The sequence below is a fragment of the Melopsittacus undulatus genome, chromosome 11, assembly GCF_012275295.1.
Source record: "Melopsittacus undulatus isolate bMelUnd1 chromosome 11, bMelUnd1.mat.Z, whole genome shotgun sequence".
Taxonomy (NCBI): domain Eukaryota; kingdom Metazoa; phylum Chordata; class Aves; order Psittaciformes; family Psittaculidae; genus Melopsittacus; species Melopsittacus undulatus.
In genome coordinates, this window is record NC_047537.1 from 2,830,208 (window position 1) to 2,849,002 (window position 18,795).

Consider the following 18,795-nt stretch of genomic DNA (forward strand, 5'->3'; position numbering starts at 1 on the left):
AAAGATTAGAAATCTGCACTACAAGCACAATATCTGCCTAGGATAAACTCTAAATATGATGTGTGCATTCCTCCTGTTCCCATATATGGGTGAGAAGTCCACCTTGTGCAACAGTGTAGGTGTTCTCAGCGTAGAGAAATAACTGTTAGTTGCAGGTAGAACTTACCAGATAATGTTAAAAATCAAACAGAAAATCTATACTTAATTTTTGCTGTGTGAAACAAATCTGACTTCAGCTGGCATTTATGAGAACAGTCTTCCTTTTATGCAAGACATTTAACGGGGAGGCAAGCATGAGGGTACCCAACAGCTCTGTGGCCACAGTCAGCCCCTTACGAGGTAGACACTGGGTACAGTTTTCCCTAAGAAAAAAGCAGAATGTTTCAGGTTATTTTACAACACTGGTGGGCAAAGTCGAGGCAAAATTATGTTTTATAAAGTCACAGCCTTACATTTTTTGTAATGCTTTGAAGGAATAAAAAGCCAAGGAAAAATATGACATGAAGGATACTAATAAAAGTGGTTATTCCTTTAATGATTAAGGACCTTTCAAAACAATTGAACTCCTTTTCCCCCCCAATCTGTGCAGAATATAACTCATATTTTGAGGTTTTTTTCTATTGTTTTTAAAGATGCTTTTCTGTAATTAAAGAAATACCTCAGCAAAGTTTAAATATGTACAAGAATGAGTATACACCATGCTGTTTGCCCAGTAGTTTTATAGATTTTGAGTGGTACATAAGATGCATATGGTTATTCCTTTTCAAACCTGTTATGATCAGTGGATTTCAGTCAGACATTTTGTTATATGTGTCTGGCTCTCTAAAACTAATCTGTCATTCCCATTGGAACAAAATTGCAGAAAGATTAATCCAAATAAACAGCAACATAGGTGCCAAGATTCGTGTTCTTTGCCCTCTTCAGTGCATCAAAGATGATTCAGTAGACCAGACTCATCGGTAACAATGTTTTGGTTTTAAAAGCTCTACATTTATTCAGCTTTCTCGCTGAAAATTTGCCATTCTTGTGCAAACCAAATTCCTATCGAGATCAGTGAGAGATCACAGAGCATGAGCACTGTGGGATAGAAATGCTGGCATAATTAGGCCATTTATTAACCTTCCTCACACTTCAGCTTAAAAAAACCCACAGGTGAGTTATCTGAAAAGCAAGATAGTCCTTAAAAAATCCTAACCAGCTAAGATGTGTGAAAAGGATTACGTTCTGGTCACTAAAACCAATAGGCTTAGTGTAGTTCATTAAGTTCACGCACAATGATGCACCATGAAAAATGATAATTTGGGTTGAATTAATAACTGTTACAGGTTTGTCCAAGACATTTTTCTTCGTAAGATAAATGTCTAATATGGAAACTGTGCTGGTTAGTGAACTGTAAAAGAGTATGTATGCGCCTTTCAGAGATACTCAGACACGGAGATTCTGCTGTATGTAATGTTTTGTTCACTGTCAATTACCTTGGAGACTTTATATTTTTTTACATGCTTAGCTGGATCTTTTCTTGTTGTAAAAGGCAATGTTGGTCTGCTGTTAAATGGATACAACCCATAATTAAAACCTGTGTATTAAGTTGTAAACGGTTTCCAAAAGAAATGAATCCTGAATTCCTAAGTGTTACGGCACATGTAGCGGATAACAACTGAAATGTTCTTTAACACTGCAGTGCTATTATTTGTGATCTTGTGTTTTAACTACCTGAATCCTCACGGATGGAAATACCTTTCAAATCAATTCTCAATATTGCCTTTTCAAATAACTGATGTTTATGAAGGGGAATACTCTGGTGTTAATCTTATCTAAAACCTATAAGAGACAATTAGAGAAATTGTCTGGTTTAATCAAATCAGGGATTTTGCATATAAATAAGAGACAATATTCTATGTAGGGTCTTTATGTAGGTGCATTAGGATTCACTCTCTGGCTCCGATGACCTATGTTATCCCCATGACTGTTTCAATCCTGTGGTATTGTTTGGTTGTTTAGAGCTTGTTGGTTTTGAATGCTGTACATTTTTTTACTACTGCAATCCTAATGTTTCTTCACATACTTGTACAGTTCCACATTTGATGTATTAGTCTGGAATTCTGTTAAAAACATGAACAAAAATGGAAATGATATTTCTTTGGAAGTGTATTTTTACTGTATATCTAATTTGAACTAGTTGAACATACTTCTTTACATTTTGCATGATAGGTGTGTAGTTCATTTTTTAAATATGAAAGAGACTTAAGAGTAACTTAGAATGAGAATATAATGAAACTATACAACTATGGAAAATACATACAATGATTTGCTACTTTTTGACTCAAGAAGCTTTTTGAAATACATTTTACCTAGTTTATTTAAGAGAATGCAGATATTTTGTCTTTGAGTACATACATAATACAGAATATAAAAGGGGATTACACACTAGAAAAACTTGCAAGTCATCTTGGTACTCAGCAGCACACAGGATTGTTCTTGTCAAGCAAAGAGAAAGGATATTTGAGTTAAAGAATGCTGAACAAATATGTTTTGATCCACAGTAGAGAGGGGTAGCATTGCTGTAAGTGATGTAAGCATTACTGTAAGGCAATCACAATGCAAAATGTATTGAAGCTAGTAATAGCTACATTGTGTAAAACTTATTTTTCGTTCAAATTACCTAAGTTTGGGAAAAGAAGAGTAAGGATCATTATCCTAATGAAGAAGCTGAATGCTTGCCCGGGAAGCAAAAGTCAATTTAGGAAATATACAATGGATGGAGAAAATGCCTCCAGAATATTTCAGTTTCCAAACGATGTTCTCGTCCTCGCTGTTAAGAAACCCAGCATATTTAGAGCACTTTCCTGTAACAGTTATTTCTTGTCTGTTGGAAGGTAAAGACTAAAGCTTAGACAGAATATAATAATCTTCATCTAAAGGAAGAGGAGAAAAAAGCCACAAATCAAATAAGGATCAGGCTTCATACTGAGGCACGATGATAGCAGAGATATCCAAGTGACTAAAGGAAGTTCCATGTGTCATGCTTATGGTTTTCACAGTGACTTAGTACTGCTTGGAAGGAGAGAGTTTAATTGCAAGTACAGGATTAATGAATTTTTCATTTATGTTTTGTTTACTTCAGAAAGCCAGGACTAATGACACAGCTCTGCTGCTGTTCTTTAAAATGAAATTTGATATAAGTTGCCATTGGAAAGGGTCAAACATCAACCATAGTTGAAGAAATAAGCCTAGGTATTTTCAGGGGGTTTTCCCCTTTTCTTTCCATCTTTTTAACCCAGGTTCTTCCCCAGAGCACATCCTGCACTGCTGGCAATAGGCTCATTTACTTTAATGAAGGGTAGATCATCTTCCTGCCACACAGTTTATATCCTCCTGCTTATGTCCAATCTTCATACTGCCACTGCCAAACCATTCTCATTTACCTTCCACAGTTTGACTGTCTGCAGCTTCGACAGTGTGAGTCCTCCAACCAGCTGAAGGCTTCAGTGGAATTCGTTCTTACCTCTGCAAGAATTTATCCCTCCTGAATAAGGAGGATTTAAACCATTCATGCTAGCAATTAATTTATCCATAGCTAAAATAAGGATCTGTGTAATGAATGGCCTGTGCATTTATGACATCAATTTTACCTACATTTGCAAAGACTGCAGGTGAAATGGAAGTGCAACATGTCCAGTGCACATCAGCAGCCAGGGTTTGGATGTGTGTGAAATGCTCCTGCATCCACTCTTTGGTGCACATAATTATGCCATTGCCAGCTATCTGCATTTCTGCTTTCCAGGGTTATAATATTACATTTCCCTTCCCAGACCTTCAAGTCCTTTTTTGTCTTGTCCTGCGTGTGCCTTGATTGGAACTCTGTGTAATCCCATACTTTAAATGATTTTGCCTGAGTCTGCAGTATCTTTGCTTGAAAAGCTAAGTATAGCAAACCACAAACTCTGTCCACACCCTCCCATACACTGCATTTCAGGGTGCTCAGAGCCTCCAGTACCATACGTCACTACCCCTGTAGGGAGCAGGGGAAATGTGGATCTTTGTCTCTTACCATTTTAATTGAAGAGAAGCAAAAGATTAAATATTAGATTCTTGATTTACAGTGAGTAAAAGAAGTTATTTAAGAGTATCTTAGGATACAAAGAGGGAATAAAGAGGGCATGTTTTTGACACACAGGAGCTGCTATGGATATGAAGACAAGCAGCAAAGCAGCTGGACTAAGAGTGCCCATGTTTCCACTCGCATTAGTGGGGTGATGGTCTTTAACTCACTGCAGGCTTTAGCTAGGATGCTTCAGGCGATGTGGGAAGTGAAGAATCAAGTTTGACTCTTTCATAACATTTGACGAGTTATCAGCAATTTGAAAAGTCTCTGGGGGAAGGAAGGCTGCACCTAAGAGCAGAGTGGTCTGTGTGCAAGTGTCCATCCTTCATTCTACTCCTGGAAGGCATCTTCACAGTCTCCATGTGCTTGATGGACCCCATCGACTTCCCTAAAGATGTTCAGTAGCAAGCTGACTTCCTGGGCAGCAGCGGAGAAACTCAGACTGGATATTTGAATTAACTTTAATAATGTATAACTGCAATCAAGATCCCTGTCTCATTTTGCTCACATTTCTTAGTTTGGAAACTATGTCCGAAGTTAGTCTTTTTAGCATTCAGGGTGTACAGAGTCATTTCTAGGTTCTTTTGCCAAACCTGTGGCTTTGTGCCAGGAATGGGAGGAAGTATTGAGTTGCATCAGTTATCATATATTACTATCTGCAGTTAAAAAAACCATCAACCATGAAATGGCCAGTACAGAAAAGGCTGAATTTTCAGCTGGGTTTAGTTGCACTTTTGACTGTTTCCTGGGGAGCCTTCACTCTTTACATGGAGTGATGTACAGTTGAAAGGTGATTTGAGCTGCCATAGGGTCACATCCGGGTTTTGTCAAGGGCATCAGCTCCGGCCACAGGTGGCAGTGAGCAGGCACAGAATGAATTTGCCCAGCACACAAGTTCTCCATATTAAGGAAGTTAGAACCCAGCCTCCCAAATTATTTCCACTGAAGCAGCAAATTCTGCCAGGCCTAATAGATAGAAATTATAATACTACCATTTCTGCTACAATTGTGCTCTCCCCCCTCACCTTTTCTACTGACTGACCATGTGTTCCCTCTCACTGTTCAGCCTGGTAAAAATGGAGTTGTGCTGGATCAGGGCCATGAATAGCATTTATCAATTTGACAATTTCCATTTCAAGGACTACATAGAAAGCTATACTGGGCATTTAATAGCTTTCTGATCAGCTTCATGGGATGTTAGCAGCTCTCTCTGGCCGAACAACTGGATTTTTGTAGCAACAAAGGTCAGTAAATATTTTGGGGGTTTTGTTTTTAGCAAAGCACAGTACTTCAAATACGCAGCCTGCTGACAGTAAATTCCAACCTTGCAATATCACTTAGCATGCTGTTGTGGTTTAAATGATAATAACACTATGGCATGGCTCTGCCTGGATATTTACACAGCTTGTTTACATGCCAGGGTATCAGTTTCATAGTTTGTAAAATCCAGCACTTCACAGGAAGTTAAAGTTTTGCAACAACCTCTGGGAAAAAAAGAAATAATGAAGCTTTTCCTTAAAGAGAAACCTGTTGTGTCCCTGCAGAGCTCAGCCCAGCACCTATGGGAATAAGAGAAAAAGTAACAGCCTACAGAAACTGTTTCTCCAGCGACTATTTCATTTGCCTTCTCACATCATTTCCACGTGTTTGATCAGTCATATTTTGCTGTCCTTCTGGAATTGAAGACTAACAGAAGAGATCCTCTGCAATATGGCTTTGCAGGCTGTGATTGAGGAAGAAGCTGATGCCAGGTTAGGCTGGGCAAGGATTCTGGGAACACAGGGAAGAACAATTTCTGAAAGGCCAGGTCTGTCCCCCTTTGACAGATACAAGGGTGAACAGATGGCATTGCTCGGACCAAGTCCCCAAAGACACCTCATCTCCTGCACCCAGAGGTTCCAAGAGTTTGTTAATCACCCTATGAAATCCTCTGAGGCAGGAAGAACACTTTATTTATCATTGCTTACAGACAGACAGTTCCAGCCTTTTCAGCTGTAGATCCCCTGCACGCTCTCTGCTGGAGTGCAGACTGTTGTCTCGTGGATTTAACCCTGCTGACCACAGACTTGCCGTGATTAGCTCACATACATAGATCCCTTACATGTAGCTCAAAAGCTTTTATATCCATTTGTGTTACTGTATGATCTGGCCTTTTCTGGAGAAGCTGGCAGACAAGCATGAGCTATCTGTGGACTCAGGAGATGGGATGTTTCACATCCATGAGCTTGCACCGCTCTTTGAAAGGTGGCTGTTCCCCTCCAGCACTGTCTGCAGTGCTCACTTTCATCTGGGCAAGGTTCATAAGAGAATTCTTGGATCGGGCTGCAGCCCTGGCCAGCTGCTGATGCCTTTTGGAGCTGATATTATGCTTAAAGGAATCAATCTCGGATGTTCCTACCATCTTTTTCAGTCAACTCTAATTAATGCAGACCCAGGCTTTATACACTGGCACTGACGCCTCACACTTCACCCAACATGCTAAATGGCAGCAGAAGTTACACTGCAGCCAGTGTCATTCGTGTTACAGAAATAAGCCTAACCACATGCGCTCTGAAAGGCTTTTTTAACGGAAGAAAGGCCATTTGTGCCCTTCATTTACCTTTATGTCTTTTCCACTTCTACCCCTATTGTGCCTATAGAATTCAGGAATCCACTTTAGATTAATATAAAAGCTATACAATGCTCTTTGTGATTCTTTACTCTTCAGCTCCCCAAGTGCAAGCAATTCCTACCCGTATTTCGTGTTTGTACTCTTTTTCTGCCTTTCTGTTTTGCCCCAGAGGTTACAGCTTGCACACACCAACACCCACTGGCACTGAAGGGATTCTCGAGTCCCTTCTGGCTATTCCAGAACAATAGAGAAGACTGGGAAAAGACATTGGCAGCTATCTGTAGAACTACTTTCTCCCTAAAAACCAGCTCCAGTTCCTGGGGATCTGCGTGGGGAGTGTAAGGTGTGTTGCCACAACTTACATGCAGATACCACCATTATCAGGTGGCTCAGACAGAACCAAAGCTAAACTGCTCTTACAGGATCTGCATAAAAACATAATCCAGTTTAATTCCAGATTTATACTGGAGGTGATGCCAGGTATTAAAAGGAAGAATGTGCTTCTGGCAGGACTCCAACTATTTCTGTTCTTTCTTTTCCTGCCTATTGGTTGGAGCAGAGATCAAGGCCAGACTCCTGCCTCCTGTTTCCACCACAGGCACCAGTTTACTCCATGGCCAGCACAGTGAGGCTGTCCAGAGGTTAGTTAATATTAATGTGAGAAAATGCTTTGATGTTCTTGAGTGAACAAAGCACAGCAAAACACGTGTCATTGCAAAGTGGAAGTCATTACATTTCACATGGGAAGCCATGAGAAAATGAAACAGCAGCAGATGAGTGTCACCATGTGTGTGTAGCTCCAGTCTCACCTTCCAAGTCCTAACTGCTCCGTGGCCAGGCTGTGCTGAAGACAGCAGAAGATGATTTATGTTATTTTGGAAAATGGAAACCAGGAACTATTGCATATCCGTTTAGGGATTTGCAAGATATGAGAAAATGCACAAATCAATTACATGCAACCAACTCGGAGGAATTTGTAGTGGCTGGTACTGAAGGAAATCTTCCTTTTCCAGAAAGGAGACACTAGATCATGTTATTTGGTAACTGCAGATGAGAAAGCATGGGCCTGTGAAGCAGGGATGTGGAAAACTGAACACAGTCAAAACAGGTAAGGCTGAGACCATGAGAAGTCTATGCTTTCTCCTTGCCTGTGAGACAGTAAAAGCCCTAGGCACTTTACAACTGAAAGAAGGTAAAGCTGCATTTCTATATAAAAATCACTATAAGGGAAACTGGGAAGAACACCAGGCCCGGAGGTCAGGAATGCGGGATTGCTGGGATAAGGAGATGTTACCATGTTAAAGGTGATGCCATCCCCAACCACTGGGAAGGCTTTTGATGTGAGGAACCATTTCAGCTTCGTGCTGCATAGGTCAGGGAGAAAACAATCTATAGTGTGTGTAACAATGCTTAAACATTGAACACTCAGCACCAGCTCAGCGTCCCAGCCCTCATTGATCATAGAAGGTAAAAGATGGCAAGAGTACATTCGAGGGTTTAGTGTCCTCTTTCACACTTCCAAGCTTTCAGTCTTGAAGGAGACAAACCCAGCCTATTACACATGCTGCCTTTGTATCCCAAACTGCTCTTTGCTACTGTAAGCTGGCTCTCCTCATTAACTGTATTTACTTAGCAGTTGAACTGTTGTTATGTATGAATAATTAACAAGGAAAGATGTCACTTACTGCACTAGTGCCGCATGGTTCTGGCTGCCTGAGTTTCCAGCCCTACAAAGCCCGTAACAGGAAACTGTAAGGCTAGTCTCTCCTTTTACAGAGTTTAATTTGGGGTATGTTTCTTATCTTGGTGTGTTACCTAACTGTTGAAAGTGACGAAAACAGATGCCATAAAAGGCAGGAAAAATGCAGCTGGACTGAACCTCAAGTATTAACAAAGCATATTCCCTTGATATACACTAATCTTATACCTTCAAAACCAGGAAAGATCCAGTTAAACTCACAATCATTTTATAGTCTCTGTAGAACCATAGAAGCTTAGGGATCCTTTGTTATTCCTCCATAAAGAGGAAAGTTATAGTAAATGTGCCTGTCTTAAGTTGGGTGTTTTTAAATACTAACGTTTATTGCTCTGCAGTTTCTTTTTAATGTGTGCACAGAGAACAAGAAAACACCTAGCTGCACAGGAGTATTCCTGGAGACAGTCAGAGTCCTCTGTTCATAACTGGTTACCTCTTTTGCCGTTTGTATAGCTGATCATCATTACTGATCCAGTTAGCAGGATTCATTAGGGAGGCTGAAGGAGGCTCAGAGTTAAACAGTGCATGATCCGGGGTGCTGGGGAATGCAGCGTGTGTGTCTGTAGCTGTCACAGCCCTTGGCTGGACACACACAGAACTGCCCCACTTGGGTCCCAAGTGCCAAACCTGTCTGTCCCTACACTTTTATTAACTTGTGGAAATGGACTGATGTGGCCAACCTGCAACAAGTTCTGTGGATTAACACTGTATCTCCCCCAGTTCTCCCTCTACTGAACAGAGCCTTCCCTAGAGCTTCAGTTTGGGGTTTACAGTCCTTCTTTCTACAGAGGCACAGTATCTGGAAGCTGGCAGATGCTCAGATGTCCTAAGTTTCCAAGAACGTTTGGATATAGTAAGAACAAGAAATAAATACATAAATAACATCAGAGCCCCTCCGCTTTATTCTTCTCACTGCTCTTGGACATCGATCAAGACTAAAGGCACTGGTCTCCAGCACATAATTCCAGGGGTTTTATTAGGTGACTCCCTCATCAGCTTTGTCAGGGAGCCAAAGCACATCTCCAGGTGATTGCTGATCGAGCAGCCCACACCCCACACTGTGCAGTGCAGCCACTTCCAAAAAGCCTGGGCAGTTTCCTCACCAAACTAAGCCAGACAGGGCCATCAGCCCCAGATTCCAGCCTGTAGTAAACTCAGTTGCACAAAGTACCTTTTAAAATCACTCAGCTTTGCCTGTGTTTTCCAAAAAGCCATTTCTGCTGTTTATGAGGAGGTGCTAAGGAAAAATAGTTTAATTTTATGCACTATTGAAGTGGCACCTGGATTGTCAAAGCATGACATTGAGTTCACCCCCGCTCCGAATGAAAAAGAGAAGAGGAAGATGATAAAAGGATTACCAATATGTGAGTGTGTTTTCACAGAGCTCAGCGTACATCCGTGTGTAGCAAACATGATACTTTGCTTGCAAGCTGAGCCCTGTGCATCTCACAGGACATTAATGCAAAAGCGGGAGAAATCTAATCTTAATCTTCTGGAGACTGAAACACTGATATAACATGTCATGCCCTGTCATCACCTGTTGCTCAGGGTTGAGATATTCCCAGTGTCGGAAGGAGACTGTGAATGAGGAGTGCATTTTGATGACTGCAGAGGAGGGGAGATTCACAGGAACTGGTGAGGATGCTGCTATTTTATAGTGTATAAAATATGCCTGACCTGAGGCAGCAGATCAGCAGAGGCAGCCTGAGGTGCGTGCACTGAAAACATCTCCTTTTGAGCTACTGACACATTTAGCAGCTGTCAGTCAAGAAGGAGAGCTGATCCTCACCAGCAGACCTCCTCACCACCTATTGTTGCAAAGGCCTAAACCGTGGCTCCTTCGGCATTCTCTTGCCCCAAATCGAGCATCTCTTTCAGCTTCATTTTCTCCTTACATTCTTCTTTTCATCCTTTGTAAGTGGCTGCCTCGCTCCCACCTGCTGCCTCCCTAGTGCCACCTGCTCGTCTCTTCTCACTTGGTCTCCTTTGTTTCTGCTCCCTGGAGGAAGGCAGCACCACGAGCACATTGTCCCAGGTTGCTCCCCCTAAGGCTTACGTACCCAGCTCATTACTGCAACCGCAGCCTTCCCTTGCATCACCAGGACCACTGATGAAAACAAAGCCAGAAACTAAGGGGAGAAGCAAGGATCCCAGCAGGCAGGGTGCCAGCACACCGGCACCAGAGCAGAAACAGGGACACAAGCCAGGGAGGAGATGCTGGGCTTCAAGGACAACCACAGCCAGAGAGCCGGGAAGCAGAGGCAGGTTCTTGCACCTACAGGGGGAAACATACAGCAAAGCACAAGTTAGGGAGAGCCACAACATCTTTTTTTCATAATCAAACATCCATCTTGCTGTTAAATTCCATTTGCAGCTCAGTCTTCAGCTGGAAAAGTGGGGCTCAAGTGCTCCTTTCACCTTTGTTGAGCATCTTTGGATTGTGAGGTCTTCTGGGTATGGTTCGTGCTTTGGCACAACTGCGAGATAGACTCTCAGCACTGCTACTGTGCAAATTATTGGTATCTACATTTTTAGTACTTCTAGTCCTGTTGTTAATAATAATAGCAACCTAATACACTGTTTTCCATGCTGTCTGGGAAACAGGGATTCCATTCCTATGTATTTTATGACAGGGATAAGGAATTACAGTTCTCATGTGCACAAGATTGCTGTTCAAGCCATAATAAACTGCATCAAATCAGGCATTTCAGACCACAGCATCAACGTGGTATTAAATGGGTGCCTTCGCCGGGTTTGGCCTGGGGACTGGGCTAGGCATGGCTGTATCTTCATGTGAAACAAGATCTGGCACCAAACTCACACAAAATCCCCCTGAGCATTCCTGTGCTCAGTGCACATCTCCAGAGAGCTGCGGGTACAGGAGTAACATTGCATCATTGGTACAGCCTCTTATCTCCATCCCTCGTATGGCTTCTTCCTTTCATCCCTTGATCCCCGAAGGGTTTTTCAGTAGGGCTGAGCCTTGGGTGTCTCCAGGCACCGGCTGCCCTCCTTCCGCACAGTTGCATGCACAGGTCTCACCCTTCATTACAGACCATCAGAAACCAGCACAATAAAGGCAGCTTCGGAAACACACTGGGGCAGCAGAGCGGCTGCAGCCGCCTCTGTCTCCCCGTCGCCAGGGCAGGAACCCGGCCCCAGGCCGGGCGCTCCGGCGGTGTCGGGTCCCCGGGCCGGTCCCTGGCGGTGGCGCTGCGCCCTCGCTGGTCCCGTCGGGTGCTGCAAACCCGGCCGGGTTCGGGTTCCTGGCGGAGGGGGTTACCGGGGGAGCAGCACACACAGCGGCTGCGCTCGGCACAGGAGGTCTCGGAGCAGAAAACTCAGGCAGGGTCATCGCTCCTCCATCCAGAACTAAAGAGGTGTGCACAAGCCCCTGTTTGCTTTGCAGGGAACCTCCTGGAGCTGAAAACACGTCTGTTTTTCTGTAAGAGGCTAGGCTAGGGTTTGCTTCTCTCCAAATCCCAGAGCTTTTGCAGCCTCCTCGCACAAGGCTGTGAGAGAAACGCCACGCAGCGAAGTTCTGAATGTGCTGTGGCAATAGAGACCCTGCTGGGAGGCACCGTGGTAGCCGCAGTGAGACCTCTGTGTCCTCTGCCAGCCCCTGCAGCGGCTCCTGCAGAACTTCCTAGGAGCAAACTGTAAACTCACCCCAATAGTAAGTCTCAAAAGACTCTCAAGCCTCCTGATCAGTTAAATGCAGTTAGCAAACGACCTGCTGTAAAGTAGCGCCACTCAGTGCAGGGAATTTCACCCCGAGCAAACAGCAGCACAAGAGTGTGAGCCCACACTAAGAGAGGATAGCGCGGAAGGAGCTCCCAGTGCATCTGCTGGAGGAGTTGGTAACGTTTAACATTATCTGGTAGCAGAAACCATGAACACTACAGGAAAAATCAGATTGCAATGCACCACCCTGTCCCGTCCTCTGTAGTGAATAGGACAGGAGCCCTTCTGCTTGAGATCTTAGTGGACCTGATAAATCAGTAGAAGCCACATTTCCGTAAGGCAGCTCTGCTCTGGGGCTGCAGTGTGAGGTTCAGGCCTGAGGATTTCCTGACCTAGGGAAAGATGAGAGGCCCCCCCTTTCCTTCAGCAGCTTTCTCTTGCACAGAGTGCATACACCCTGCATACACACAGTGTATCCCCGTGTTTCTGGGTAGTGAGCAGAGCCCACAACCAGAACTGAAGGGCTCTGAGCGAGGGGGCTCGGCGAGTCTCATTTAATTACAGTGTGGTGCTGGCTCTGCTCGCCCCACCCACATGCCATTTCACGCCTGATTTCTTCTCTGATTTCTTTGGGGAAAGAGAGGGAATTCGAGTGCATGTAATTTGGGTTAACAAGACGCATTATCTGCAGCCTCATTCTTGTAAAAACTTTCACAGGGAAATCACCCAGCCCATGGAGAGAAAAAATTCTCTCCTTATTGTAATTTTTCCAAGGCTAATCAAACTCTCACCATTATCCTATTGATCACAGGGAAGGTTTGATTTTCTACCGGTTGCCTAGTTAAGGTACAGTAGCTGTTGCTTGGCTTACTGCATGCTGTGAGTACAACAGAGATCAACCTTCCCTTTCTATGCTCCTTTTTTGTCCCTTTCCTAGACCCCTTTTCCTTCAAAGCTCACCTGCCTTTTGCTTTTGTGGTGTTCTACCTGCCTTTCACCTTCTCCTGTATCCATTGAGCAACAAAAGGTGAAAAGCTGGATTTCTACAATTAAAACTGCCAGAGTAAGAATGGGGAAAAGCAAAAATCCTGAACAAGTTTGGAAACAGGAGGCAAAGGAAAAGGTGGATCTGAATGAAGCATCCCCCAACAACATGGACAAAAGGGCTGTGTCCAGTACCTGTAGACATTATTAGCATAATCTCCTTCCAGCTTGAACCAGAAATTTTAAGGTATGAGCCCTTCGTGGTGGTGTGTGCCCAGGACTGTCACTGAATGCACAGCATCTGATCCTGCCATTATTGCCATATGCTTTATAGTCACCAAAGCTCGTCTTCTTGTGTGAGGAAAGGCATCAGTCTCCATTTCAAGGTGCAGTTCCCATCCCTCTGGGGGACAGCAGCCATGTGTCAGCGCACAGCAAGGAGGCAGGGAACAGCTACACAAGAGCAGCATGCTGGAGAAAGGTGCAGGCTTTGCTTTGCTTTCCTGTGCAAGGGTTTCTTTGGATGTGTTTTGTGTCCCTTCAAGTCACTTGGGAGTTTAGGAGAGCCAGAGAGAATAGCTTTTTCTGTCATTATTTGATAACCAATACAGTTCCCTTTGACCCTCTCCCCTCTTCCCAAAAAAGAAAGACCAGCTCAGCATTGTGTTCTTTTTCAAAGCCTTTACAAATTAAGACAGTAACATGGAAATCCTCGTTGGGTTTCAGTTCATACTTCCTCCCATGCTGGGCTGAAACGGGGATTCTTTTGTGATGGCTGTGCTGCTTATTTTTTTAAACCTCCTGAATTTGGCACACTGCCCTACTTTATTTTCTTTCCATTCTCTAGTGCTGCTCCCATTGGGAGGCTCATTCGCTTCTAATGCATGGTGTTATCTTTTGCAAGTTGAACTCTAAATCCCTGTGTTGTTTTTCCTTGCTTGTTATTCAGGTGCAGGGAATGTTAATGATGTCTCTTTGGCTGGTGGATGCTCTGGCTATGTGGCTTTAATTCTTTCTATTAATGTGTTTTATGAAGTAAATTACAGATAAATGTAGATTTTAACTACAGCACATCTGTGAGACTTCACAGTCTTTCATTGGGTGAAACACACAGTTAACATCTTCCACAGCAAGAGGATGTTCGCAGGTGTGAATGGGAGAATCTTTACTGAAGCAAAAGCTCCAAACTAAAACCTGACACCTGATATACAGAGGGACAGGGAAGGAGACAGGGAAGGGAGCAGAGCTGCAAACTAACTTGTATTCTGGGTCACTGAGCTCTGCTCCTGTGCACTCAGCTGCCCACACCAAGGAAACCTCCTTTTACAGCACTCAGTAGTCCCTATCTGTAGTTGTCAGACAAACCTCAAATTAGATACCTTATGAAGATCCATGTTCTCTACTTGTCATTGGTTCAAGCTGAAGGGCCTCAGGAAAGCAGGCTGTGATGGAGTTTTCATGGTAGGCTTGCTCACAGAGACATCTGAACTGTCCTTGCTCCAGGTGCCATTCGTGAGCCTGTGGCCTAAGTCTGCAGGCGCCAGAGCACCTTGTTATGGCTGTGGCTGTCACTGTTTATGCTGCTCAGCCAATTCAGTCTCTTGTTGCAGCATCAGGCCTCCTGGGAGACCTCGGTGCATTGAGCTGGGGAAGTTGTGCAGCCTCCAAGAGCCATTAGATGAGGAAACATCGGTTGCTGCTATGCAAAAGTAGTGTCAGCAAAGGGTAAAGGTCATCGGGGTCCTCTGTGGACACCCATCCCTCCCCACACATTTCCCACAGCCCCCACGCTCTCTGTGCTCCCCCTGGCTGGTGGCACTGGGTAATCGCAACTGGGCAGGATTTGCTGTAGCTCTTTCCAGAGTCCCTGCAGGCTCCAGCCATCATTCAGCTTCGGTGCCAAAGGCAGATGGGAGGAGGAGAAAGGGACCTGCTATGGCCGGTATCAGTGAAGCTTTCTGTCTCCACGGTCCCTGGTGGTAAATCCCTGCATGGGTGACATGCAGGGGTCAGGATGCTCTAGGCTTGCCGTGTGAACAGATCTGCCTTCCCCAGAGTGATGCCTGGGCTGAGGAAGAAGGAGAAACATGTATTGTCATGGAGAGAGGCTGAATTTCTCTGAGTAGTCTGGACTGAACTGGGATTAGAGGATTTAGTAAAGGAAAATATGTACTAGTGTCTGTAGTTGTCTGTTTTTTATTGAACCAAGAGTCCCCTGTGAGCCGTGAGGTAAGTAAGCAGTAAAACCATCCAACAATGCCTTGAAAACAGTTCTGTCTCTAAACACTGCACCTCTCGGGCACTGGCTGTGTTCAGAACGGCTTTCTTCATCCCAGGAGACTGAGTTACCTTGGACAACACACAGCCACTGCCAAAAATAAATACTTAAAGCTGGGTGGTGCTTGAGTCATTGATGCAATGAGAGGCTGCGAGGCTGGAAAACAAGCTGATGGCTTTTACATGGGCAAAATCTCCAGGCCATTCTCTCCTTCCTCAGCACTTGCCCTTCATTTCTATGCAAGAGACATTGTCGGTTTGGGGGATTCTTACCAGGAGCTTGTGAGAGAAATGTTGAAAAGGGAATTTTCCAGGTTGCCTTTTCCGTCTTCCTGCTGCATTAACTGCAGGTGGTGAAGCTGCTGTTTCGGCATTTCTTCTTCAAAAGCTACATCACGTAATATCACTGAGATCACAAGGAGATGAGGAGAAAAATGGCCCTATAGGATTTTTGTTAAAAAAGGATCCATCCATAAAAGATGAAAGGTTAAATTGCTTTTAGAAACACAGCAGCGTTTAAACAGGTGAAGATCCTCGGAAACTGAGTTTGGATTCAATAAAGTAGCCATGCAGAAGGGCAGAAGAAGGCCTTTCTTTGGAGGGAAATGTCACACTTTAGTGTTAATAAAATGTCTAGTGGTATAATAATAATGATAGCAATCAGGAGCCTTTATTTTTCACCTGGCAGGGCTGGTTCATGCGTGTTTTTTCAAAGCTACCTGCAATTCAGGAAAGAACAAAAAAAGAATCAGGCATGCATTGACTGAAAAATATCACAGTGGAAGAGAAGAGAGCCAGACCAGCCCAAGACACCTGCATGTTACTGGGGAGATAAAGAGTGCTGCTCCCAGGTGGCAGGACATTTTCTTCCTCAGCCTTTTAGATATTGCTTCTTCGCAGCTGTGTTGTAAAGACATCGCGGGAGATTTACAATCCTAAAAGAAGATACAATGAAAATGTCAAAAGCAAAAGGCAATTGCAAACAATAGTTTTGCTCTGGACTGGCCCCCTCTACACTCTCCTTAGCAGTGATGTATCACAAAGGCAATGAGCACACAGCATTAGCTACTCTTGCATCTCTTGTATGTTTCTTAGGTTTAATATGCCAGAACTTCATGGAATAAATCTTGTTCTCCATCTATGTAGATGTCACATAAAACTTTCTGTGGAAAGAGAGGAAGAGTGGGAAATACTGGTCTTTTAGAGGCAGACAGTGACACCAGACTAATACATAACACACCAAGTGGTGATGGGGATAACACCCACGGTTAGTGGAGGGTGCATAGGCTGATACATAGCTGTGAACCAGGGAGATGACAGAATCTGTAAGCCCAGCCCAGCAAAGCAGGTTCCCAGTCTGGGCCAGTACCTGGGCTGCACCCAGATCCACATCTCCACAAAACCCCAGTGTGCAGCAGCATACTCCAGCCCTCGCTTGTGGGGAGGGAAAGCAGCATGGAGGGGAGCCAGGTCCCCTGCACCACATCCCTGCCTGGGTGTGCAGCATGCTGCAGCCAGCACCCCCTGCTCAGCCTCAGCACAGCCAGGACCATCAGCCTGAGCTTGTGCAGGCGCAGCAGGACCAGCACTGAGCACTGTCAGGGTGACTTCAAACTGTCACTCCTGACAGTGAGAACCCTGGTGTGCCACAGTGCTGTTTGCGGTCGTGTCAGGAACAGCACGAGGCTGCACGGGATGAGTAGCAAGAGCAAAGCTCCTCTGAAGTGCTTCTGACACATGTTTGGCATGTGTAGAGCTTGCCAGCTCTGCAGTGCTCAGATGCTCTGGAGCTCAGTGCCAGAGCACACATCTGGAAGGATGAGACTGCTGTCTTGCAGAGAACTAATAGGCTGCAGGGACTTTTCTGCTATAAACTGCTCTTTGCCTTATGCAGCAGCTGGCTGGGTTAGCTGTAGCATTAATATTAACTTCAGCGAGGCTCACACCGGAGATGATATACTCCAGCCCCAGGAGCCAAGTCTGTTGAGCAGTGCTTGCGAGATACAGCCACAAGCACTCACTTCAGTGTTTACTTTAAGAGATTCCTTGACTGTAGATTTGCTGCTCCTGCTGGCCCACAGTGTGTGTTGATGGGGAAGGTGCCAGCTCTTGTCAGTCACTAGTGTTGTCATGAATTAGCAGGGGCCACACAGGGTACAGCCATACGTGTCAGCCTTGTGAATGAGCACTGGAGCAAGATGCGAATATGTGAGGTCCTGCTAAGACAAAGTATCAGAGAGAAAAGGAGCTCCCTTGGCACAGGAGCTTGTGGGTCCTGCTCATCCAGCATGTCCAAAGCGTGAGCAGCCTTCCCCTATGTCCCTGATGCAGTTGCTGTGCTGGGCCTTGATGACAGTGCTGCTCCTGCGGCAGCTGTGAACATGGAAATGTCAGGAACTGAGGGAATTGAATTAATCCAAGGCCCTGCAGTACTTCAAGGCACAGACCTTAGCAGCAGCAGCAGCCAGGCCAGGTCACAGAGGGGAGGGGAATGGATAGGATTTTGCAGTTTTCCTCAGGATCCAAAGCTCACATCCTGCCATCCCTTGCACAGGAGCTGAATGAGTCTTGCTCCAGTGAAAAGCACTGGCTCAAATGCTTTGGGAAGTAGCTCTCTGGGATTCTGCAGGTCTGGTAGAGTTGCATCAGTTCTGTTTTACACAGGCAGCAGGTGGGCATGGGGACACTGGTAACCACTTTTCTAGATACCAAGGCAGTTGTGATTTTGCCCTAGACATTATGACCCAGATGGTTTCCATACAAACAAATGCCCATTATTTTTATTGTGCAGTTTAATCAGAATTCTTAACAGAATGTATTTCCTTATTTACATTTAAGAAAACATCTCAAACTGGACATCAGCCATTTGTGGTGAAAGGCTCACAAAGGCCTGTTTGCTCAGAAAAGTGTTTGTTTGCGTGATAGAGCTACTTCTGTCATATGGAGCTGGAGGCTCCTGGGCATATTTTGGCCTAGTGCCGCAGAACACATAGTCCCTATTGAGATTTACAGCCAGTTAAACTCTAAATGCGTTTCTGTGACAAGCTGACTCACCAGTTTCTTACACCCCTCCGGCTCTGCTTTTACCAACTTGCATGATTTTGTCACATGCCTTTGAACAGTCTCTGTTTCTTCTTAAAGCCCACTGCTGGAGTCAAGGCCCTGTGTGAGGAGTCAGAGCCTGAACTTGAGACATCAGGAAAATAAAGATCCCAGCACTTTCAAATTGTTGATGTTTAATCCCTGAGTTACACTTTTGGATGGTACTGACTGAAATGACTGTGGATGAATCCACTCCTGTGGGTTCCAGCTGAGCCCAGCAATGTGCATTTACTGTAGTTTGCAAAATGATTTTTGCCAAAACACTATAGTTGTTTC